At 42.6% G+C, this 26,034-nt stretch overlaps 1 pseudogene; it reads right to left on the bottom strand.

The window, feature by feature from the left end:
- Nucleotides 1–5,339: 5,339 nt before the first annotated feature.
- LOC133241726 (FH2 domain-containing protein 1-like) lies at nt 5,340–7,461 on the bottom strand (annotated as a pseudogene).
- Nucleotides 7,462–26,034: the final 18,573 nt, after the last annotated feature.

The following is a 26,034-nucleotide window of genomic DNA, read 5'->3' as shown; positions in this document are numbered from 1 at the left end:
AGGAGCCCTTGGGAGGAATGGACCTTGCCAACTTGGCTAGGTCTTACTGTAAACTGGGACCTAGAAGGTCCCAGCTTTAGCTTCATGGAGATAGGAAGGGGTAGTGAGATGAGGTTCCTGTAAGTCCCACTTCCCTAAAGCCATTGCCATGGAAAACTACTTCTACCTTCCTGGCAGGACAAGGAAATTTGCAAATGTATACAAATATTTTCTCCTATAGAGAAATAGTTCTCCTCACTATAGAATATTTTATGTTTTATGTATCCTAGCTAACTTCTTCTTCTTCTTCCTTTTTTTTTTTTTTGACTCTCTGATTTATTTTATTTTCCTAAGTATTTGTTTGAGCATTCTTTGGCATTGCCTTTCTTTGGGATTGGAATGAAAACTGACCTTTTCCAGTCCTGTGGCCACTGCTGACTTTTCCAAATTTGCTGGCATATTGAGTGCAGCACTTTCACAGCATCATCTTTGAGGATTCGAAATAGCTCAACTGGTATTCTGTCACCTCCACTAGCTTTGTTTGTAGTGATGCTTTCTAAGGCCTACTTGACTTCACATTCCACGATGTCTGGCTCTAGGTGAGTGATCACACCATTGTGATTATCTTGGTTGTGAAGCTCTTTTTTGTACAGTTCTCCTGTGTATTCTTGCCACTTCTTCTTAATATCTTCTGCTTCTGTTAGGTAAATACCATTTATGTCCTTTATCAAGCCCATCATTGCATGAAATATTCCCTTGGTATCTCTAATTTTCTTGAAGAGATCTCTAGTCTTTCCCATTCTGTTGTTTTCCTCTATTTCTTTGCACTGATCACTGAGGAAGGCTTTCTTATCACTTCTTGCTATTCTTTGGAATTCTGCATTCAGATGCTCATATCTTTCCTTTTCTCCTTTGCTTTTCACTTCCCTTCTTTTCACAGCTATTTGTAATACCTCCTCAAACAGCCGCACAATTGCATTCATCTCACATGCTAGTAAAGTAATGCTCAAAATTCTCCAAGCCAGGCTTCAGAAATACATGAACTGTGAACTTCCAGATGTTCAAGCTGCTTTTAGAAAAGGCAGAGGAACGAGAGATCACATTGCCAACATCCACTGGATCATGGAAAAAGCAAGAGAGTTCCAGAAAAACATCTATTTCTGCTCTATTGACTATGCCAAAGCCTTTGACTGTGTGGATCACAATAAACTGTGGGAAATTCTTCAAAAGATGGGAATACCAGACCATCTGGTATTGAAAAAATACCTTGAAAAACCTATATGCAGGTCAGGAAGCAACAGTTAGAACTGGACATGGAACAACAGACTGGTTCCAAATAGGAGAAGGAGTATGTCAAGGCTGTATATTGTCACCCTGCTTATTTAACTTGTATGCAGAGTACATCATGAGAAACACTGGGCTGGAAGAAGCACAAGCTGGAACCAAGATTGCTGGGAGAAATATCAATAACCTCAGATACGCATATGACACCACCCTTATGGCAGAAAGTGAAGAGGAACTAAAAAGCCTCTTGATGAAAGTGAAAGAGGAGAGTGGAAAAGTTGGCTTAAAAGTATACAAGCAATAAATTCTGGAGAGGGTGTGGAGAAAAGGGAACTCTCTTACACTGTTGGTGAGAATGCAAACTAGTACAGCCACTGTGGAGAATAGTGTGGAGATTCCTTTAAAAACTGGCAATAGAACTGCCTTATCACCCAGCAATCCTACTGCTGAGCATACACACCAAGGAAGCCAGAATTGAAAGAGACACATGTTCATACCCAAATGTTCATCACAGCACTGTTTATAATAGCCAGGACATGGAAGCAACCTAGGTGTCCATCAGCAGATGAAGGATAAGAAAGCTGTGGTACATATACACAATGGAGTATTACTCAGCCATTATAAGAATCCATTTGAATCAGTTCTAATGAGGTGGATGAAACTGGAGCCTATTATACAGAGTGAAGTAAGCCAGAAAGAAAAACACCAATACAGTATACTAATGCATATATATGGAATTTAGAAAGATGGTAACAATAACCCTGTATGGGAGACAGCAAAAGAGACACAGATGTATAGAACAGTCTTTTGGACTCTGTGGGAGAGGGCGAGGGTGGGATGATTTGGGAGAATGGCATTGAAACATGTATAATATCATATAAGAAAAGAATCACCAGTCCAGGTTCGATTCATGATACTGGATGCTTGGGGCTGGTGCACTGAGACGACCCAGAGGGATGGTATGGGGAGGGAGGAAGGAGAGGTGTTCAGGATGGGGAACATGGGTATACCTGTGGAGGATTCATGTTGATGTATGGCAAAAACAATACAATACTATAAAGTAATTAACCTCCAATTAAAATAAATAAATTTATATTTTTAAAAAGTTGGCTTAAAGCTCAACATTCAGAAAACTAAGATCATGGCATCTGGTCCCATCACTTCATGGGAAATAGATGGGGAAACAGTGGAAACAGTGTCAGACTTTATTTTTTGGGGCTCCAAAATCACTGAAGATGGTGACTGCAGCCATGAAATTAAAAGACGCTTACTCCTTGGAAGGAAAGTTATCACCAACCTAGATAGCATATTCAAAAGCAGAGACATTACTTTGCCAACAAAGGTCCATATAGTCAAGGCTATGGTTTTTCCAAGGGTCATGTATGGATGTGAGAGTTGGACTGTGAAGAAGGTTGAGCACCAAAGAATTGATGTTTTTGAACTGTGGTGTTGGAGAAGACTCTTGAGAGTCCCTTGGACTGCAAGGAGATCCAACCAGTCCATTCTAAAGGAGATCAGTCCTGGGTGTTCATTGGAAGGACTGATGCTGAAGCTGAAACTCCAGTACTTTGGCCACCTCATGTGGGAGGGATTGGGGGCAGGAGGAAAGGGGGATGACAGAGGATGAGATGGCTGGATGGCATCACTGACTCGATGGACATGAGTTTGAGTAAACTCCAGGAGTTGGTGATGGACAGGGAGGCCTGGCATGCTGCGATTCATGGGGTTGCAAAAATCGGACACGACTGAGTGACTGAACTGAACTGAACCAAAAGCAATTTCATTTTGGGAGGTCTGTTTTTAAAAACCCAGTGGCCCAATGGCCCTTAAAAAGTTGATCTGGTTTTATTCAGGATTTAAAACTACAGTACCAAAGAACAGGGGTGTGTGTGTGTGTGTGTGTGTGCGCTCCGTCATGTCCAACATTTTGCAACCCCATGTAGCCCACCAGGCTCCTCTGTCCATGGAATTTTCCAGGCAAGAATACTGCAGTGGATTGCCATTTCTTTCTTCAAGAGTTCTTCCCGACCCAGAGATCAATCCCGTCTCCTGCATTGACAGGCAGATTTTTTTGCCACTGAGCCACCTGGAAAAGAGATATCAACATTAAAAAGTATTGAGAGACAGACAGACAGACAAAAGAAGGACTTTCTCCAGGCTCCAGGAGAAAGACTGGGAGACTGAAGAGTTAATTCTTTCCTGTAACTAGAGCGAACACAAGTCATAGCAGCGTTCACTTAGTTTTATAAGATACTCAAAGGAGAAAAGGCTTCAATACTTTGGCCACCTGATGTAAAGAGTCAGCTCATTGGAAAAGACCTTGATCCTGGGAAATATTGAGGGCAGGAAGAAGAGGGGCAGACAGGGGATGAGATGGCTGGATGACATCACCGACTCAATGGACATAAGTCTGAGCAAACTGCGGGAGATAGTGAAGGACAGGGAAGCCTGGTGTACTGCATGTAGTCCATGGGGTAGAAAAGAGCTGAACACAACTTAGCAACTGAACAGCAACAACAAATGAGAAAACACAGAAGGGGAAAGATGTGCTCACTGAAACCTCTCTGATGACCTTCCATCAAAATGCAGCACGTGTAAATTCCAGAAGCTCCAGCATTCTTCCAGAGACTGTCACCTTCTGTGACAGGAGCATCTGCGGGTGACCCCAGAGGATGACTTTAAGTGGAACAGCCATGAGCGGGAAGGAGGGGCGGGTCGGCCATTCTCAGAAGTCTGTCCTGGAGGCCAGAGCGGAGGGCGGATGCTCTTTGCTTCCGTAAGGGATGGAGCCCCTTCCCCAGGTCCGCTGGACTGGCGTCCTTCAACGGAAGGGAGGCCTTTTCCTCGGTCTATCTCTATCGGTCTATCGGTCCTTTCCCGGGATCTCTGTGCAGCACCGGGGCCCCAGGCCGACTCCAGCCCCTACTGGGGAACGAAGACGCCACTTTCCTTGGGGAGTGGAGTCTCTGGGCCACCCTTCACCCTCAGCTGCCGCTGAGACACGGTCTGGCTGAGGCCGGGGGCTCTGCCCACAGTGGTGAGAGTTGGTCCTCTGGTGTTGCGAGCGAACCTGAGGACACGGCCGGCCCGAGAACGCCCCCCTCACCCTGCCCCCCGACTCCTCACCCCTCACCCCGCACTTCTGCCGCCTGACGTTGCCGGCAGGGGAAGGGGGCAGGGGGCGCGGAGTTTGGAGCCGAGCTTCCTGAAGGTGTCCTGGGTGGCGCGCGGGGCTCCCTCCCCGCCAGGCCGCTGTCCAGGGCCTCCTCGGAAGTTTGTCGGAGGCCCCCTCACCAGCTGCGGCTCAACAGGGGCGCGGGCGGGTCCCAGCCGCCAGCCCTTGCGAAGGGAGCCCTCTGCAGCGGGAAGAGCAGGGGGAGGAGGTTGTGGAGGGGAGCGCACCCGCTCTCGCTCTCCCAGCACATCAGCGCCAGCCCGGGCCCCGCGACCCTCTGGGCAACAGTGACCGCGGAAGCCGCAGCAGACGCCGACGCCTCTTTGAGGGAGTTCCTCTTCGGGGGGCCATCACCTCCTTCCCTCTGGCCGGCCTGTCCTTGGGCAGGTCCCCGTGGCAGCCAGCCGGGCTCTCGGCTGCAGTGGGAGCCTCCCCAGGTGGGATGCAGGTGTGGTTAGAGGAGACCTGGCTGCCTCCGGTCTCCCTGGCTCCGGAGGACACGGAGCCCTCCCCCATCGCCCTGATCCTGCGGATCCCCCGCTTCGGGTCTGGAGTCGGTTCCCTCCTCTCAGTCCAGGGGCAGCGAGCAGTCAGTGGTGTCTGAGACTTAGAACCGAGAGCCAGGATCTTGGTTCTCAGGGTCACTGCTGCCCTCAAATATCAGACCCTCGCTCCTGGGCTCCTCGGGGCCGGCCCGCCATTCCCCCGCCCCCGCCCTGGGCACCTCTGCCCGCACGGGCGTCAGGCTGTCTTTTCAGGCGCTCGGAGACTAAGTCTCTCATCCCCCTACAGACGCCAGCTCTACAGGGCTGAAGTCATTCACCGTCAGGGGCCCGGCTCTTCCGGGGCCGTGGGGGCCTGGCGGTAGAAGTGAGCCAGTCCGGTCACCAGCTCATGCCCCCTAATCCTTAGAGCAGACGGCGAGAGTAGGGGGTACCGCTCGGGACCCAGACCCCGGCTCGCTACTCGAGCCCACTGCGCTGAACCCCGGGTAACACGGAGGAGGGTCCTCTGGCCGGGGGTGGGGGGAGAGCTGGGACTGGCTCGGCCAAGCCAAGGCAGGTTCGGGGGCTTCCTCCTGGCTCTCCGAGGCCAGAGGTCTGAACGCTGGGCTGGGGTCCTGGTCCCTAGGCTCTCCAGGCTCCGCTGGGCGGGTCCCGCTGGGGGTAGCTCCCGGCCGAGCTGTTGAACTTGAGCTCCTCCTCGGGGCTGCCAGGGGAGCTCTCTCCGCGAAAATTAGAAGCTCAGGGTCCGAGGCGCCCAGGGAGAGGCTGGAGCGGCGGGCGTTGAGGGTCTGGTAGGAAGGGCTAATGGGCGCGGGGTGGTGGGGTGGAGGAAAGCGGGCGGGTCCTTCGCGCTCCTCTCGGTCAACAGCCCAGAGTCATTCTCTGCTGCTCCAGCCGGATCCCCAGCTCCCCAGCCGCTACTTCAGCTCCTGCGCCTCGTGGTCTCGGTTGTCCTTCACCGCTTCGTTGAATCTGACACAAAGTCACTGACTATCTGGAGGCATTTGTCCAGTTGCGCGGTGTCTTTGTCTTCACAAAAGAAGTCCGTGAAGGCATTGCGGCTTGTCTTCGAGCCCTTGCTTCCAGCGCCCCAGCTTTTCCAGGGCACATTGAAAGAAGAAAATCTTCGTCCACTGACACCCACCCACCACCCCGCTGGATGTTCTTTAGAGATCTCGTCTTGATCCCAAAAGCCAGGAAGCAGCTAAGCCCGTGGGTCACAACTACTGAGCCCACTTGCTGCAATTCCCGAAGCCCCAGCGCCCTAGACCCCAGAGATCCGCAGCAAGAGAAGCCACGGGATTGAAAAGCTAGAGAGTAGCCCTCTCTTCCTGCAAGTAGAGAAACCCTGCGTGCAGCAAGGAAGACCCAGCACAGCCATAAATAAATAAAATTGTATTTTTAAAAAAGAGAGAGTGCACCCTGCCTTCGTATTTTCCAGAGATAATCTAGCATCCTTGAGAACACGATGAAACTTTTCAGAAAAGTTCAGAAGCATGGCATCTTCCTTTTGGGCTTCCCGTGCAACAACGCAGGAGATTCACCATAGGTTTATTTGCATTGTCTGCCAAGTTGAGCAAAGAAGACAGTTTAAATCACACTGCATTGCTAGCATGCCCCCTCTGCAATCATGATATTCCCTTCTTGCAGCACCAAGTATATTAATAATATCGAATGTAGTTCCTCACACACATCAGCTCTTTTGTAGCAGTTTTGAGAAGCATCATGTCTGTGTATAGACAAGAAGAAGGCAAAAATTCTAATTTAGCACCATGAGTTCAATCCGCAGTGAGTAGTTTGGCATCTGAATTAAGGGATCTTCCCAGGACAGCTTGGCCATGTCTCCACTTAATGCTTTTAATTTCTTCATATCTTCTGACTCTGGCAAAAGCTTAAGAAATTCTCACAATGCCTCTGGTCCATCATGCTCACTCTTTCCTTGGTGAATGTCTTCTTCAATGGACCAAGGAGAATTCTTAAATAACTTAAGAAATATCCCAATGTTCATGCTCTGTTTTGCATCCAAGATAGTAATCTCTTCTCTGGCCTTCCTGAAGGACAATTTTAAAGCCTTCCTCTCCTAGAAGAGGAAGACTTGGTGGTATTTTCTTGCTGCCCAAACAGCTTCTGGGTGGTCCCTGTGTCGATTTGGTACTGATGCTGTTGCCTGGTGCCAAGGTCCAGATGTTGGTTTTGCTATGAACCTGGTCCTCTGGAATGGTTTTCCAATTTAAAAAAAGAAGCTTCTCATTCACTTTTTCTTACCAAGGTGGCTGTAGCTGTTCAGGTGAGAGGTTGAGGGTAGTTCTGGGGTGGGGAGAGGGACCAGAGGCCCTCCAGTCAGCGGAGGGGGAGGGGGAGGAGAAAGAGGAAACCCTTCTAAGGAGTTTGAACCTGGTCGGTGGGTGGAGAGGAGTTGGTGGTGGTGCTTGCCCAACCATGCATCCAGCTGCTGTGTTGCTATTCCTACTTCCTTTATCACTGACCAAGCAGATACAATTCATAGCATGCATAGTATGTTGCCTTTTTTTTTTTTTCTTCCAATTTTATTTTATTTTTAAACTTTACATAATTGTATTAGTTTTGCCAAATATCAAAATGAATCCGCCACAGGTATACATGTGTTCCCCATCCCGAACCCTCCTCCCTCCTCCCTCCCCATACCATCCCTCTGGGCCGTCCCAGTGCACCAGCCCCAAGCAACTAGCATCATGCATCGAACCTGGACTGGCAACTCGTTTCCTACATGATATTTTACATGTTTCATTGCCATTCTCCCATCTTCCCACCCTCTCCCTCTCCCACAGAGTCCATCAGACTGTTCTATACATCAGTGTCTCTTTTGCTGTCTCGTACATCGGGTTATTGTTGCCATCTTTCTAAATTCCATATATATGCGTTAGTATACTGTATTTATGTTTTCCTTCTGGCTTACTTCACTCTGTATAATAGGCTCCAGTTTCATCCATCTCATTAGAACTGATTCAAATGTATTCTTTTTAATGGCTGAGTAATACTCCATTGTGTATATGTACCACAGCTTTCTTATCCATTCATCTGCTGATGGACATCTAGGTTGCTTCCATGTCTTGGCTATTATAAACAGTGCTGCGATGAACATTTGGGTACACGTGTCTCTTTCCTTCTGGTTTCCTCAGTGTGTATACCCAGCAGTGGGATTGCTGGATCATATGGCAGTTCTATTTCCAGTTTTTTAAGGAATCTCCACACTGTTTTCCATAGTGGCTGTACTAGTTTGCATTCCCACCAACAGTGTAAGAGGGTTCCCTTTTCTCCACACCTCTCCAGCATTTATTATTTGTAGACTTTTGATAGCCATTCTGACTGGTGTGAAATGGTACCTCATAGTGGTTTTGATTTGCATTTCTCTGATAATAGTGATGTTGAGCATCTTTTCATGTGTTTGTTGGCCATCTGTATGTCTTTTGGAGAAATGTCTATTTAGTTCTTTGGCCCATTTTTTGATTGGGTCGTTTATTTTCTAGTTGAGCTGTAGGAGTTGCTTGTATATTTTGAGATTAGTTGTTTGTCAGTTGTTTCATTTGCTATTATTTTCTCCCATTCTGAAGGCTGTCTTTTCACCTTGCTAATAGTTTCCTTTGATGCAGAAGCTTTTAAGTTTAATTAGGTCCCATTTGTTTATTTTTGCTTTTATTTCAATATTCTGGGAGGTGGGTCATGAAGATCCTGCTGTGATGTATGTCGGAGAGTGTTTGCCTATGTCTCCTCTAGGGTTTTATAGTTTCTGGTCTTACGTTTAGATCTTTAATCCATTTTGAGTTTATTTTTGTGTATGGTGTTAGAAAGTGGTCCAGTTTCATTCTTTTACATGGTTACCAGTTTTCCCAGCACCACTTGTTAAAGAGATTGTCTTTAATCCATTGTATATTCTTGCCTCCTTTGTCGAAGATAAGGTGTCCATATGTGCGTGGATTTATCTGGGCTTTCTATTTTATTCCATTGATCAATATTTGTCTTTGTGCCAGTACCATACTGTCTTGATAACTGTGGCTTTGTAGTAGAGCCTGAAGTCAGGTAGGTTGATTCCTCCAGTTCCATTCTTCTTTCTCAAGATCGCTTTGGCTATTCGAGTTTTTTGTATTTCCATACAAATTTAAATTTTTGTTCTAGCTCTGTGAAGAATACTGTTGGTAGCTTGATAGGGATTGCGTTGAATCTATAAATTGCTTTGGGTAGTATACTCATTTTCACTATATTGATTCTTCCAATCCATGAACATGGTAATTTTCCATCTATTAGTGTCCTCTTTGATTTCTTTCACCAGTGTTTTATAGTTTTCTATATAGGTCTTTAGTTTCTTTAGGTGGATATATTCCTAAGTATTTTATTCTTTCCGTTGCAATGGTGAATGAATTGTTTCCTTAATTTCTCTTTCTGTTTTCTCATTATTAGTGTATAGGAATGCAAGGGATTTCTGTGTGTTGATTTATATCCTGCAACTTTACTGTAGTCATTGATTATTTCTAGTAATTTTCTGGTGACCTTTAGGGTTTTCTATATGAGGATCATGTCATCTGCAAATAGTGAGAGTTTTACTTCTTCTTTTCCAATTTGGATTCCTTTTATTTCTTTTTCTGCTCTGATTGCTGTGGCCAAAACTTCCAAAACTATGTTGAATAGTAATGGTGAAAGTGGGCACCCTTGTCTTGTTCTGACTTTAGAGGAAATGCTTTCATTTTCACCATTGAGGATAATGTTTGCAGTGGGTTTGTCATATATGGCTTTTATTATGTTGAGGTATGTTCCTTCTATTCCTGCTTCTGAGAGTTTTTATCATAAATGGATGTTGAATTTTGTCAAAGGCTTTCTCTGCATCTATTGAGATAATCATGTGGTTTTTATTTTCAATTTGTTAATTGGTGTATTACATTGATTGATTTGCGGATATTGAAGAATCCTTGCATCCCTGGGATAAAGCCCACTTGATCATGGTGTATGATCTTTTTAATGTGTTGTTGGATTCTGATTGCTAAATTTTGTTAAGGATTTTTGCATCTATGTTCATCAGTGATATTGGCCTGTAGTTTTCTTTTTGTGGGATCTTGTCAGGTTTTGGTATTAGGGTGATGGTGGCCTCATAGAATGAGTTTGAGTTTACCTTCCTCTGCAATTTCTGGAAGAGTTTGAGCAGGATAGGTGTTAGCTCTTCTCTAAATTTTGGTAGAATTCAGCTGTGAAGCCGTCTGGACCGGGGCTTTTGTTTGCTGGAAGATTTTTGATTGCAGTTTCAATTTCCATGCTTGTGATGGGTCTGTTAAGATTTTCTATTTCTTCCTGGTCAGTTTGGAAAGTTGTACTTTTCAAGAATTTGTCCATTTCTTCCACGTTGTCCATTTATTGGCATATAATTGTTGATAGTAGTCTCATGATCCTTTGTATTTCTGTGTTGTCTGTTGTGATCTTCCATTTCGTTTCTAATTTGTTGATTTGATTTTCTCCTTTGTTTCTTGATGAGTCTGGCTAATGGTTTGTCAATTTTATTTATCCTTTCAAAGAACCAGCTTTTGGTTTTGTTGATTTTGCTATGGTCTCTTTTGTTTCTTTTGCATTTATTTCTGCTCTAATTTTTAATTTCTTTCCTTCTACTAACCCTGGGGTTCTTCATTTCTTCCTTTTCTAGTTGCTTTAGTTGTAGAGTTAGGTTATTTGTTTGACTTTTTCTTGTTTCTTGAGGTGTGCCTGTATTGCTATGAACTTTCCCTTAGGACTGCTTTGCCGTGTCCCAGGTTTTGGGTTGTTGTGTTTTCATTTCATTCGTTTCTGCAAATGATTTCTTTTTTGATTTCTTCTGTGATTTGTTTGTTATTCAGCAGCGTGTTGTTCAGCCTCCATATGTTGGAATTTTTAATAGTTTTCCTGTAATTGAGATCTAATCTACTGCATTGTGGTCAGAAAAATGCTTGGAATGATTTCTATTTTTTGGATTTACCAAGGCTAGCTTTATGGCCCAGGATGTGATCTATCCTGGAGAAGGTTCCATGTCGCTTGAAAAAGTGAAATTCATTGTTTTGGGATGAAATGACCTATAGATATCAGTTAGGTCTAACTGGTCTGTTGTATCGTTTAAAGTTTGTGTTTCCATGTTAATTTTCTGTTTAGTTGATCTATCCATGGTGTGAGTGGGGTATTAAAGTTCCCACTATTATTGTGATATTGTTAATTTCTCCTTTCATACTTGTTAGCATTTGTCTTACGACTGTGGTGCTCCCGTGTTGGGTGCATATATGTTTATAATTGTTATATCTTCTTCTTGGATTGATCCTTTGATCATTATGTAGTGACCTTCTTTGTCTCTTTTCACCGCCTTTGTTTTAAAGTCTATTTTATCTGACATGAGTATTGCTACTCCTGCTTTCTTTTGGTCCCTATTTGCATGGAAAATCTTTTCCAGCCCTTCACTTCAGTCTGTATGTGTCCCTGTTTTGAGGTGGGTCTCTTGTAGACAACATATGTAGGGTCTTGTTTTTGTATCATTCAGTCAGTCTTTGTCTTTTGGTTGGGCATTCAACCCATTTACATTTAAGTAATTACTGATAAGTATGTTCCGTTGCCATTTACTTTATTGTTTTGGGTTGAGTTTATACGTTTTTGTTTTCCTGTCTGGAGAATATCCTTTAGTATTTGTTGGAGAGCTGGTTTGGTGGTGCAGAATTCTCTCAGCTTTTGCTTGTCTGAAAAGCTTTTGATTTCTCCTTCATACTTGAATGAGATCCTTGCTGGGTACAATAATCTGGGCTGTAGGTTATTTTCTTTCATCATTTTAAGTATGTCTTGCCATTCCCTCCTGGCTTGAAGAGTTTCTATTGAAAGATCAGCTGTTATCCTTATGGAATTCCCTTGTGTGTTATTTGTTGTTTTTCCCTTGTTGCTTTTAATATTTGTTCTTTGTGTTTGATCTTTGTTAATTTGATTAATATGTGTCTTGGGGTGTTTCTCCTTGGGTTTATCCTGTTTGGTACTCTCTGGGTTTCTTGGACTTGGGTGATTATTTCCTTCCCCATTTTAGGGAAGTTTCCACTATTATCTCCTCAAGTATTTTCTCATAGTCTTTCTTTTTGTCTTCTTCTTCTGGAACCCCTATGATTCGAATGTTGTAGCGTTTAATATTGTCCTGGAAGTCTCTGAGATTGTCCTCATTTCTTTTAATTCGTTTTTCTTTTATCCTCTCTGATTCATTTATTTCTACCATTCTATCTTCTAATTCACTAATCCTGTCTTCTGCCTCTGTTATTCTACTATTTGTTGCCTCCAGAGTGTTTTTAATTTCACTTATTGCATTATTCATTATATATTGACTCTTTTTTATTTCTTCTAGGTCCTTGTTAAACCTTTCTTGCATCTTCTCAATCCTTGTCTCCAGGCTATTTATCTGTGATTCCATTTTAGTTTCAAGATTTTGGATCAATTTCACTATCATTATTCGGAATTCTTTATCAGGTAGATTCCCTATCTCTTCCTCTTTTGTTTGGTTTGGTGGGCATTTATCCTGTTCCTTTATCTGCTGAGTATTCCTCTGTCTCTTCATCTTGTTTAAATTGCTGAGTTTGGGGTGTCCTTTCTGTATTCTGGCAGTTTGTGGAGTTCTCTTTATTATGGCGTTTCCTCACTATGTGTGGGTTTGTACAGGTGGCTTGTCAAGGTTTCCTGGTTAGGGAAGCTTGTGTCGGTGTTCTGGTGGGTGGAGCTGTATTTCTTCTCTCTCCTTTCGAAGAGTTGGGTTGCTTTTCTGGGTGCCTGATGTCCTCTGCCAGCATTCAGAAGTTGTTTTGTGGAATTTACTCAACGTTTAAATGCTCTTTTGATGAATTTGTGGGGAGAAAGTGTTCTCCCCGTCCTACTCCTCCGCCATCTTGGCTCCTCCCCCTCAGTATGTTGCCTTTTAAGGAGATAATTTCTTGACCTAGGGGAAGCAGACACAGACATCCGACTTATGCCATACTTTTCCAGCCACTAGCAGGAGGAGAAGTGGTTGACACAGGATGAGACGGTCAGATGGCATCATGAACACAATGGACATGAGTTTGAGCAAGCTCCGGGAAAACAGGGAAGCCTGGCATGCTGCAGTCAATAAGATGGCAGAGAGACGGACACGACTGAGCAAATGAACAATGAGAAGAAGTCTGTCTCCGTTGGGTGTCATCTTCCAAACCAACGCGCCACCAGCTGGACACACAAAAGGCTCTGAGGGCGCCGCATCCGCCGGAGTCCCTGGGGGGCCGCGTCTGCATGGCGGCAGCAGAGGGACGCGGGTACGGTTCCCCCCGGGTCGCCAGCCCCAGCGCGTCTTCTCGCGGCAAGGGCTGGAGGGGTGAGGGCGCGGGCTCAGGTGCGCGGCGGTGATGACAGCTCAGCGCGGGGACACGCGGGCCCACGGGATCACACCGGGCAGTCTCGGACCCATCCACTTTCCTGAGGGCTGATCGCCCCGGCCTGAACCTGCTGTTTTAAAAATGCAAGCAAATATTTCACACTGGATTTGACTTAAACTACTATTAAATTTGAACAACTTTCATATACTAATTAACCAGAGCATTTGAAATATAAATTTAATTTGTAGTGATTTTATTAAATGTATATACATTTTGAATTCTGTTTATCCTGTTATTTTCCCCACGATTTTGATAACTTCATAATATTTTACATATGTTTATTGTTTAAAAAATGAGAAAATTGCAAAGAAAAAGTAGTAAGCACTTAAAAATCTGCTCTTTAAAGGTCCCCATCATTATAATTTCAATGAGTGAATTTCCAAGGAGCACTTAATCTTTCTCTTTGCCAATGACTTTTGTTGTCGAAACTAGCATGTACTAAGTTTACAGATGTATTGGTATCTACTTCTGTATTTCTGTTGGTACTGGTTACCTATGCTACTCTGTTCTGATTTTGGTAAATTTAGAGTTCATTATGTGCTGATCCATATATAAACCAGCCACATCCTAATTACACAGTATTTCTGTTTCTGAATTATCTTGTCCATTAATATTAATAATTTATTGATAAGTTAGCTTTTCAGCTACCTCCCCCCAAATATTGAATTGTTAGTAGAATTGCCTGTTCCCATATATTATACATTGAGTTGTAAATGAAATTAGTATTTCCTTAGTGTATTAGTGTATTTTCTTGCTACTTTGTAGATAGAAAGGGTTTTTTCCTTATATTTTTCTCTTTCTCATCAGTGATATGAAGTCTTAAAAGTTTGTCAGGTAGGAATCTTTTTCATTTGTTTCTCGAGAATTTTCTGCTGAAAAAAAAAAAAACAAAAAAAACAGACACAGCCAATCAACCAATTAGCAAAAATAAACATTATAAAACAAAAATAAAAATAATTTGGGATGCACTCGCTGCATAAATACAAACTGGCCTTCTAACCATCACCTTTTTGTAATCCAGCAAAATCCATGGGATTAAAACTCATGCTGGAGAAAGGCTTTGCTAACCATACAGACCCAAGAAAGCAGTTTTGAAACTTGCTGCTCTCACTTGAGATTTTCAGACCTCTGACCAATGACACCTTTAGGAAGGCAAGAGGTAAATTAAAAATCTAAGGGATTCCATATGTATGCATTAACATGTAATATTTGCTTTTCTCTTTCTGACTTACTTCACTCTGTATAACAGGCACTAGGTTCATCCACCTCACTAAAACTGACTCAAATTCATTCCTTTTTATGGCTGACTAATAGTCCATTCGGAGAAGGCAATGGCACCCCACTCCAGTAGTCTTGCCTGGAAAATCCCATGGATGGTGGAGCCTGGTAGGCTGCAGTCCATGGGGTTGCTAAGAGTCGGATACAACTGAGCAACTTCACTTTCACTTTTCACTGTCATGCATTGGAGAAGGAAATGGCAACCCACTCCAGTGTTCTTGCCTGGACAATCCCAGGGATGGGGGAGCCTGGTGGGCTGCCGTCTATGGGGTTGCACAGAGTCGGACACGACTGAAGTGACTTAGTAGTAGTAGTAATAGTCCATTATATATATATATGTATAACATTTTCTTTATCCATTCATCTGTGGACACAGTGGGGGAAGAAGAGGGTAGGACAGATTGAGAAAGTAGCATTGACATATGTATGCTGCTGCTGCTGATATATATTATATATATATATATATATATAGTTGCTTCAGTCGTTTCTGATTCTTTGAGACCCTATGGACCAGCAGTCTCCCCTCTCCATGGGATTCTCCAGGCAACAACACTGGAGTGGGTTGCCATGCCCTTCTCCAGGGGATCTTCCCGACCTGGAGATTGAACCTGCATCTCTTATGTCTCCTGCATTACAGGCAGATTCTTTACCACTGAGCCACCAGGGAAGTCTATATATATATCAACACACGTGATTTGTGCTGTTGTATGGCAGAAATCAACAGAACAATGTAAAGCAATTATCCTGTAATTGAATAGTTTTTTATTTTTTTTAATTTTATTTTATTTTTAAACTTTACATAATTGTATTAGTGTTGCCAAATATCAAAATTAATCCACCACAGGTATACATGTGTTCCCCCTCCTGAACCCTCCTCCCTCCTCCCTCCCCATACCATCCCTCTGGGTCGTCCCAGTGCACTAGACCCAAGCATCCAGTATCGTGCATCGAACCTGGACTGGCATCTTGTTTCATACATGATATTTTACATGTTTCAATGCCATTCTCCCAAATCTTCCCACCCTCTCCCTCTCCCATAGAGTCCATAAGACTGTTCTATACATCAGTGTCTCTTGTGCTGTCTCGTACACAGGGTTATTGTTACCATCTTTCTAAATTCCATATATATGCGTTATTATACTGTATTGGTGTTTTTCCTTCTGGCTTACTTCACTCTGTATAATAGGCTCCAGTTTCATCCACCTCATTAGAACTGATTCAAATGTTTTCTTTTTAATGGCTGAGTAATACTCCATTGTGTATATGTACCACAGCTTTCTTATCCATTCATCTGCTGATGGACATCTAGGTTGCTTCCATGTCCTGGCTATTATAAACAGTGCTGCGATGAACATTGGGGTACACGTGTCTCTTTCCCTTCTGGTTTCCTCAGTGTATATGTCCAGCAGTGGGATTGCTGGATCATAAGGCAGTTCTATTTCCAGTTTTTTAAGGAATCTCCACACTGTTCTCCATAGTGGCTGTACTAGTTTGCATTCCCACCAACAGTGTAAGAGGGTTCCCTTTTCTCCACGCCCTCTCCAGCATTTATTGCTTGTAGACTTTTGGATCGCAGCCATTCTGACTGGTGTGAAATGGTACCTCATAGTGGTTTTGATTTGCATTTCTCTGATAATGAGTGATGTTGAGCATCTTTTCATGTGTTTGTTAGCCCTCTGTATGTCTTCTTTAGAGAAATGTCTATTTAGTTCTTTGGCCCATTTTTTGATTGGGTCATTTATTTTTCTGGAGTTGAGCTGTAGGAGTTGCTTGTATATTTTTGAGATTAGTTGTTTATCAGTTGCTTCATTTGCTATTATTTTCTCCCACTCTGAAGGCTGTCTTTTCACCTTGCTAATAGTTTCCTTTGATGTGCAGAAGCTTTTAAGGTTAATTAGGTCCCATTTGTTTATTTTTGCTTTTATTTCCAATATTCTGGGAGGTGGGTCATAGAGGATCCTGCTGTGATGTATGTCGGAGAGTGTTTTGCCTATGTTCTCCTCTAGGAGTTTTATAGTTTCTGGTCTTACGTTTAGATCTTTAATCCATTTTGAGTTTATTTTTGTGTATGGTGTTAGAAAGTATTCTAGTTTCATTCTTTGATGCCGGGAGCCGGCATATTGCATATTGAGTGCATATTGCTTATTGCATATTGAGTGCAGCACTTTCCACAGCATCACCTTTCAGGATCTGGAATAGCTCAACTGGAATTCTATCACTGCCAGGAGCCAGCGTGAGGAACTCCACCCATGACAAAGGTCATGAGGAAGGAGGCTTGGCATACGCAAAGGCGGGATCGAGCCTCAGGAGTCCCCCATCTACCCCCAAAACCAGAGTCTGCCTACTTTCTGCTTTGTGCTTTCACCTACACCTCTGACTTTACAGGGGGCTGTCCCCCACTACCTCTCTCTGAAAAAGAGTTAGCTTACAGCTCCAGTTAATAATTCCTGGGTGTGACAGTGTTTAACCTACAAACTCCTTTGGAAATCCTCTAGCCTGCCTGAATAGGTTTTTCCAACTGCATGTGATTGTTCAGAGCCTCCCAACTGTGAGAGGCAGGAGATGTTCTAAACTGTCTAAACACAGATTCCTTTGAGTAGTTAAGAGATTAATTAGAAATTGTATTGGTGAAGGGATTTTCACTTGTTGGGCCAATGTTTGCTGCTAAGTTTCCATATCCCTTACCTGCTGTGTCCCTGGCAGTGTATTAATTAATATAATTAGTGTAAATAGTAGCTTTAATGTTTGTAACCTGGGATCCTTGAGTTAATTCTTTTTCTTGTTATAGCCCACCACACCTTTGCTCTGTAGGAATGCAACTTTATCTAATGCTTTTGGAGGGTGGCTCCTGACCAATCACCTTTAGAGAAAAATAAGTTTTCTGAAGAAAGGGTCTTAAAATGTTAACAGGCCTCCGGGCCAGAAGATGATGCAAATCACCTAAGCTTTTGCATATGATAAGTTTGCAGGAAGAAAGCCTGGCTTGCTGCATGACTCTACCCCTTCCCCCATTATCCTCTATGCATAACTTAAGGTATAAAAACTACTCTGGAAAATAAAGTGCGGGCCTTGTTCACCGAAATTTGGTCTCACCATGTCGTTCTTTCTCTTACCTTCTGGCTGAATTATTCAGCCTCTTTTCTCCATGGAATTTCCTTAATGAGCTATCCTTATTTCAGCCTCTTTTCTGCACTGAATTTCCTCACTGAGCTATCCTTAGTCTATTACTCTTTATATCTTTGATAAATATTTAAATAAATAGGTCACCTATGCCGTCTCTCCTTCGAATACCCTGGATCAGCCGGGGCTGGACCCTGGCACTTTTACAAGTGGTTGACCAGATTTCCCAGCACAACTTGTTAAAGAGATTGTCTTTAATCCATTGTATATTCTTACCTCCTTTGTCAAAGATAAGGTGTCCATATGTGCGTGGATTTATCTCTGGGCTTTCTATTTTGTTCCATTGATCTATATTTCTGTCTTTGTGCCAGTACCATATTGTCTTGATAACTGTGGCTTTGTAGTAGAGCCTGAAGTCAGGTAGATTGATTCCTCCAGTTCCATTCTTCTTTCTCAAGATCACTTTGGCTATTCGAGGTTTTTTGTATTTCCATACAAATTGTGAAATTATTTGTTCTAGCTCTGTGAAGAATACTGTTGGTAGCTTGATAGGGATTGCATTGAATCTATAAATTTCTTTGGGTAGTATACTCATTTTCACTATATTGATTCTTCCAATCCATGAACATGGTATATTTCTCCATCTATTAGTGTCCTCTTTGATTTCTTTCGCCAGTGTTTTATAGTTTTATACATATAGGTCTTTAGTTTCTTTAGGTAGATATATTCCTAAGTATTTTATTCTTTTCGTTGCAATGGTGAATGGAATTGTTTCCTTAATTTCTCTATTTTCTCATTATTAGTGTATAGGAATGCAAGGGATTTTTGTGTGTTGATTTTGTATCCTGACCCTTTACTATATTCATTGATTAGCTCTAGTAATTTTCTGGTGGAGTCTTTAGGGTTTTCTATGTAGAGGATCATGTCATCTGCAAACAGTGAGAGTTTTACTTCTTCTTTTCCAATTTGGATTCCTTTTATTTCTTTTTCTTCTCTGATTGCTGTGGCCAATACTTCAAAAATTATGTTGAATAGTAGTGGTGAAAGTGGGCACCCTTGTCTTGTTCCTGACTTTAGGGAAAATGCTTTCCATTTTCCACCATTGAGGATAATGTTTGCTGTGGGTTTGTCATATATAGCTTTTATTATGTTGAGGTATGTTCCTTCTATTCCTGCTTTCTGGAGAGTTTTTATCATAAATGGATGTTGAATTTTGTCAAAGGCTTTCTCTGCATCTATTGAGATAATCATATGGCTTTTATTTTTCAATTTGTTAATGTGGTGTATTACATTGATAGATTTGCGGATATTGAAGAATCCTTGCATCCCTGGGATAAAGCCCACTTGGTCATGGTGTATGATCTTTTTAATGTGTTGTTGGATTCTGATTGCTAGAATTTTGCTAAGAATTTTTGCATCTATGTTCATCAGTGATATTGGCCTGTAGTTTTCTTTTTTTGTGGGATCTTTGTCAGGTTTTGGTATTAGGGTGATGGTGGCCTCATAGAATGAGTTTGGAAGTTTACCTTCCTCTGCAATTTTCTGGGAGAGTTTGAGCAGGATAGGTGTTAGCTCTTCTCTAAATTTTTGGTAGAATTCAGCTGTGAAGCCGTCTGGACCGGGGCTTTTGTTTGCTGGAAGATTTTTGATTACAGTTTCAATTTCCGTGCTTGTGATGAGTCTGTTAAGATTTTCTATTTCTTCCTGGTCGAGTTTTGGAAAGTTGTACTTTTCTAAGAATTTGTCCATTTCTTCCAATTTCTGCCCTAATTTTTATGGTTTCTTTCCTTCTACTAACCCTGGGGTTCTTCATTTCTTCTTTTCTAGTTGCTTTAGGTGTAGAGTTAGGTTATTTCTTTGATCTTTCTCTTGTCTCTTGAGGTAAGCTTGTATTGCTATGCATTGTCCCCTTAGCATGGCTTTTACTGAATCCCGTAGGTTTGGGGTTGTTGTGTTTTCATTTTCATTCGGTTCTATGCAGATTTTGATTTTTTCTATGATTTGTTGGTTATTCAGAAGCATGTTGTTTAGCCTCCATATGTTTGTATTTTTAATAGTTTTTCCCCCTATGCTGCTGCTGCTAACTCGCTTCAGTCGTTTCCGACTGTGTGCAACCCCACAGATGGCAGCTCACCAGGCTCCCCCATCCCTGGGATTCTCCAGGCAAGAACACTGGAGTGGGTTGTCATTTCCTTCTCCAGTGTATGAAAGTGAAAAGTGAAAGTGAAGTCCCTCAGCCATGTCCAACTCTTAGCGACCCCATGGACTGCAGCCTACCAGGCTCCTCCGTCCACGTGATTTTCCAGGCAAGAGTGCTGGAGTGGGGTGCCATTGCCTTTTCACTCTATAGTTGACATCTAATCTTACCACCTTGTGATCAGAAAAGATGCTTGGAATTATTTCAAGTTTTTTTGAATTTACCAAGGCTATATTTATGGCCCAGGATGTGATCTATACTGGAAAAGCTTCCATGTGCACTTGAGAAAAAGGTAAAATTCATTGTTTTGGGGTGAAATGTCCTATAGATATCAGTTAGGTCTAACTGGTCCATTGTATCATTTAAAATTTATGTTTCCTTGCTAATTTTCTGTTTAGTTGATCTATCCATAGGTGTGAGTGGGGTATTAAAAGTCTCCCACTATTATTGTCTTACTGTTAATTTCCCCTTTCATACTTGTTAGCATTTGCCTTACATATTGCAGTGCTCCTATGTTGGGTGAATATATATTTATAAATGTTATATCTTCTTCTTGGATTGTTCCTTTGATCATTATGTAGTGCCCTTCTTTGTCTCTTTTCACAGCCTTTATTTCAAAGTCTATTTTATGGGATATGCGTATTGCTACTCCTGCTTTCTTTTGGTTTCCATTTGCATGAATCTGTTTCCAGCCCTTCACTTTCAGTCTGTAGTGTCCCTTGTTTTGAGGTGGGTCTCTTGTAGACAGCATATATAGGGGTCTTCTTTTTGTATCCATTCAGCCAGTCTTTGTCTTTGGTTGGGGCATTCAACCCCTTTACATTTAAGGTAATTATTGATAAGTATGATCCCATTGCCATTCACTTTGTTGTTTTGGGTTCAAGTTTATACACCTTTTCCTGTTTCCTGTCTAGAGAAGATCCTTTAGCATTTGGTGAAGATCATTTAGCACCTTGTTTGGTGGTGCTGAATTCTCTGAGCTTTTGCTTGTCTGTAAAGCTTTTGATTTCTTCATATTTGAATGAGATCCTTGCTGGGTATAGTAGTCTGGGTTGTAAGTTTTTCTCTTTCATCACTTTAGGTATGTCCTGCCATTCCCTTCTGGCCTGAAGAGTTTCTATTGAAAGATTAGCTGTTATCCTTATAGGAATCCCCTTCTGTGTTATTTGTTGCTTTTCCCTTGATGCTTTTAATATTTGTTCTTTGTGTTTGATCTTCGTTAATTGATTAATATGTGTCTTGGGGTGTTTTGCCTTGGGTTTATCCTGTTTGGGACTCTCTGGGTTTCTTGGACTTGGGTGACTATTTCCTTCCCCATTTTAGGGAAGTTTTCAACTATTATCTCCTCAAGTATTTTCTCATGGCCTTTCTTTATGTCTTCTTCTGCTGGGACCCCTATGATTCGAATGTTGGGGCATTTAACAATGTCCCAGAGGTCTCTGAGGTTGTCCTCATTTCTTTTAATTCTTTTTTCCTCTCTGTTTCATTTATTTCCACCATTCTATCTTCCACCTCACTTATCCTATCTTCTGCCTCAGTTATTCTACTGTTGGTTCCCTCCAGAGTGCTTTTGACCTCAAATATTCCATTATTCATTTCGGATTGACTCTTTTTTATTTCTTTTATGTCCTTGTTAAACATTTCTTGCATCTTCTCAATCCTTGTCTCCAGTCTATTTATCTGTAACTCCATTTTGTTTTCAAGATTTTGGATCATTTTTACTATCATTATTTTGAATTCTTTTTCAGGTAGACTCCCTATCTCCTTCTGTTTTGTTTGATTTGGTGGGCATTTATCATGTTCCTTTACCTGCTGAATATTTCTCTGGTTTTTTCATTTTGTTTAGATTTCTGTGTTTGGGGTGGTCTTCTGTATGCTGGAAGTTTGTGGTTCCTCTTTATTGTGGAGGTTCCTCCCTGTGGGTGGGGTTGGACAAGTGGCTTGTCAAGGTTTCCTGGTTAGGGAAGCTTGCATCTGTGATCTGGTGGGTGGAGCTGGATCTCTTCTCTCTGAAGTGCAATGAAGTGTCCAGTAGCAAGTTTTGAGGTGTCTATGGGTTTGGTGTGACTTTTGGCCACCTGTATTTTAATGCTTAAGGTTATGTTCCTGCATTGTTGGAGAATTAGCTTGGTATGTCTTGCTCTGAAACTTGTTGGTTCTTGGGTGGAGCTTGGTTTCAGTGTAGATATGGAGGCTTTGGGATGAGCTCTTGTAGATTAATGTCCCCTGGAGTCAGGCATTTTCTGGTGTTCTCAACTTTTGGATTTAAGCCTCCTGCCTCTGGCTTTCAGTCTTATTCTTACAGTAGCCTCAAGACTTCTCCATCTATACAGCACTGATGATAAAACATCTAGGTTAATGGTGAAAAGATTCTCCACAGTGAGGGACACCCAAAGAGGTTCACAGAGTTACATGGAGAAGAAAAGAGGGAGGAGGGAGATAGAGGTGACCAGGAGGAGAAGAGGGGGAATCAAAAGGAGTGAAAGCAATCTAGCCATTAATCAATTCCCTATGTGCTCTCCACAGTCTGGAACACTCAGAGAAATTCATGGATTTACATAGAGACAAGAAGAGGGAAGAAGGAGATAAAGGTGACCAGGAGGAGAAGAGGGGGAATCAAAAGGAGAGAGACAAATCTAGCCAGTAATCAGTTCCCTAAGTGTTCTCCACAGCCTGGAACACCCAAAGAGATTCACAGAGTTAGGTAGAGAAGAGAAGAAGGAGGGAGGAGATAGAGGTGACCTGGGGGAGAAAAAGGAGAGTCAAAAGGGGGAGAGAGCGATCAAGCCAGTGATCACACCTCTAAGTAAAAATGGGTACTGAAGATTAGATTCTTAAAGGTACAAAATTGACAACAAATACCAAAAAGCAAAGATTAAAAATCTAGAGTAGAGGTTAGACTCTCAAAAATACAATATTAAAAAACAAAACAAAATCACAAAAATTATTAAAATATATATATGAAATTTGCTTTTAAATGGGGTTTTTTTTGCAAGGTAATAGTAGGTTATAAAAATGTAAATTAAAGGAGTGATAAAGAACTTAAAAATAAAAAAAATTTTTTAATTAAAAGATGATAATAGTAAAATATATCTAGGAATTTCTCTGGAGCTGTTGAGGGCAATGTGGGGTCAGTTCAGTTTTAGATAGTTCCTTGTTCCAGTTTATACTTCTTCTGAAGGTCTATAGGCTCCTTCCAATGTAGTCAATGCTAACTACAGGGTTTTAATCTGTTGTACCTGTCACTTCCAAAGCAGTTCCCTATTCTTGGTTTATTTTGGCTTCTTCTGTTTGCAAGTCTCTTCAGTGTCTAATTTCCACCCTGACACAAGGGGGCGAAGGTGGTTACTTATTTAGGCTCACTTGTTCAGTTGTGTTGTGGGAGGGAGGAACACTGTGAACAAATATCACTGGTGTGTGTAGGGAGTGCTCACAGTGTCTGGGCCACATTGGGTTTGCCCCCACTCATGGTGTGTGTTCTTTCCTGGTCTACACTGCTCAAGCTCCAGGTTGCTCTGCAGGGGAACTGTCCAAAGTGGGCCCTGGGTTGCGTGCACTTCCCAGGTCTAAGCTGCTCAGGTTCAGGTTCTCAGGCACTCCACAAAGGTACAGACTTGGTTGGATGTGCGTTTTGTGCCCATCCCAGGTCAGAGCAGCTCAGGTGACCAGGTGTTGGGCAGGTGCACTGTCCCAGGTGGTCTGTGCATCTTAATCACCTCCCTGGTCCCAGCCACTTGGTTTCCTGGGTGTGCAGCAAGAGCGCCATCTCAGGTGTGCTGTGTATCTCCTCTGGGTGGCTGATCTCTGGCTGCGACCCTCCTGGTAGATGTCAACCATCCAGGATCCCACTTGGTTAGCAACTGGGAGCCTGCTCACAGTTCAGTGGAGGATGCCATCTCTGGGGCCAAGATTGCCCCTCACCATTCGGTTCTGGCTGTCTCCCGCCTGCCTCTCTGCCTCCAGCGTGGGGAGGATCAGTCTGCAGTTGGCTAGCTCTCCTCTGGTATTCACTCAATCCTTTGTTCTGGCTAGCTGTCCTCTGGTACTCGCTCAATCCTTTGTTCTGTGAGCAGGCCAAGCTATGCCTTAGGTTAGAGCTTTTCATGGGAAAGTTCTCTCTCTCTCTTTTTCTCTCTCTGGCTATCTTACAGTATGGGTTGCTTTCTCACATTAGCTCCCTCAGATTGTATTCAGGGCATTCAGGCCCGGTCCTTACCCTAAGAATGCAACCCGTGCCTCCCTGTTCAGCCCCCACTGCTAGCGGGAGCAAGCATCCAGGCAACTTCTCCACTGGGAGTTGCAGTTAGGTGCATAATCTGTGGGTTTCCCCCCCACCTCCTGGTTATGTTGCCCTCTGAAATTCCAAAACTCCCCACAGACCCGCTGGTGTGAGGGTTTCCTGGTGTTTGGAAACTTCTCCTCCTTCACAACTCCCTCCCTGGGATGGGTCTCCATCCCTAACTCTTTTGTCTCTCTTTTTGTCTTTTATATTTTGTCCTACCTCCTTTCGATGAGAATGGGTTGCCTTTCTGGGTGCCTGGTGTCCTCCACCAGCATTCAGAAGTTGTTTTGTGGAATTTGCTCAGCATTCAAATGATCTTTTGATGAATTTGTGGGGGAGAAAGTGATCTCCCCATCCTATTCCTCCGCCATCTTAGGACCGCCCCAAAATCTGTACTTTGAGGGAAATTCTCAACATCAATCTCCAGTGAAGAGACTGACAATGTGATATGACAAAACCAACTCTACACAATGTAATCAGTCCCATATGAGTCTTATTTATTCATCTTTTATCTCAAAATCAGTGCCTGTCTCTCACAACACTGTTACAACCTTTGAAATAAATAGATTCATGTCCCCACTCTTTGAAAGCTGTCATGTACTCTGTGAAGCTCACCTCACAAAGGACAGGAGACAGATCCTTTTACAAAGGTTGGGTGTGCGGAACAAGTCAAACAGTAGTTTTGGTCTGGGCTATCTCTAGTTACTCCTGCATGGTCACTGTCAAACCCTTTAACAACAAGAAATATGTATCATTTGCCAACATAGTGCCAGGTATTGTGATGAGCGCTGGCACCCAACAGGACAAGAGAGATACATTACTTTTCTTTCTAGTATAACATATTATACATGCAAGAACAGGTGTGAGTATGATATGAAAGATGGTGTAGGGAATTAGGGAGACACAAGGAAATTATATAGCAACACTAATACTTTGAAAATGAAGCCAAAGCAGGGTACAGGGAATCCAGGAGAGCACATTTACTGGAGATTCACATCAGGAACTGAGCTAAATGAAGCAGTATTTTCACAATATGCAAAACTTCTTTTCTTTTTTTTTAAATTTTATTTTATTTAACTTTACAATATTGTATTGGTTTCGCCATATATCAAAATGAATCTGCCACAGGTATACACGTGTTCCCCATCCTGAACCCTCCTCCCTCCTCCCTCCCCATACCATCCCTCTGGGTCGTCCCAGTGCACCAGCCCCAAGCATCCAGTATCGTGCATTGAACCTGGACTGGCGACTCGTTTCATATATGATATTATACATATTTCAATGCCATTCTCCCAAATCATCCCACCCTCTCCCTCTCCCACAGAGTCCAAAAGACAGTTCTATACATCAGTGTCTCTTTTGCTGTCTCATATACAGGGTTATTGTTACCATCTTTCTAAATTCCATATATATGTGTTAGTATACTGTATTGGTGTTTTTCTTTCTGGCTTACTTCACTCTGTATAATAGGCTCCAGTTTCATCCACCTCATTCTATGAGACAGCCATGACAGAGAAGAAACTGAGTTTATATTCTCAACTGAATGTCCCTGTTTTTAATAGCAAAGCAGTTTGTCTGTCTCAATAAGGAGAAAGCAGGTTGCCGTTTATCTTCCCTTCAACCCAATAACCACTTCCTTTTCCTGTTCACCCCCATATTCTGGGTTATTTAAGCATTCTTTACTCCATGTCTCTGTGCAAACTTTTATGTTCCTTTAAGCCATTGAGTGGTTTGTTGCTGATAATCAATAATTATCAGTACTGACCAAGCAGATTCTACTAATTACCTGATGAAAGAATTAC

Source organism: Bos javanicus, chromosome 29, assembly GCF_032452875.1.
Source record: "Bos javanicus breed banteng chromosome 29, ARS-OSU_banteng_1.0, whole genome shotgun sequence".
Classification (NCBI taxonomy): Eukaryota; Metazoa; Chordata; class Mammalia; order Artiodactyla; family Bovidae; genus Bos; species Bos javanicus.
This window is presented reverse-complemented; position numbering and strand designations above follow the sequence as displayed.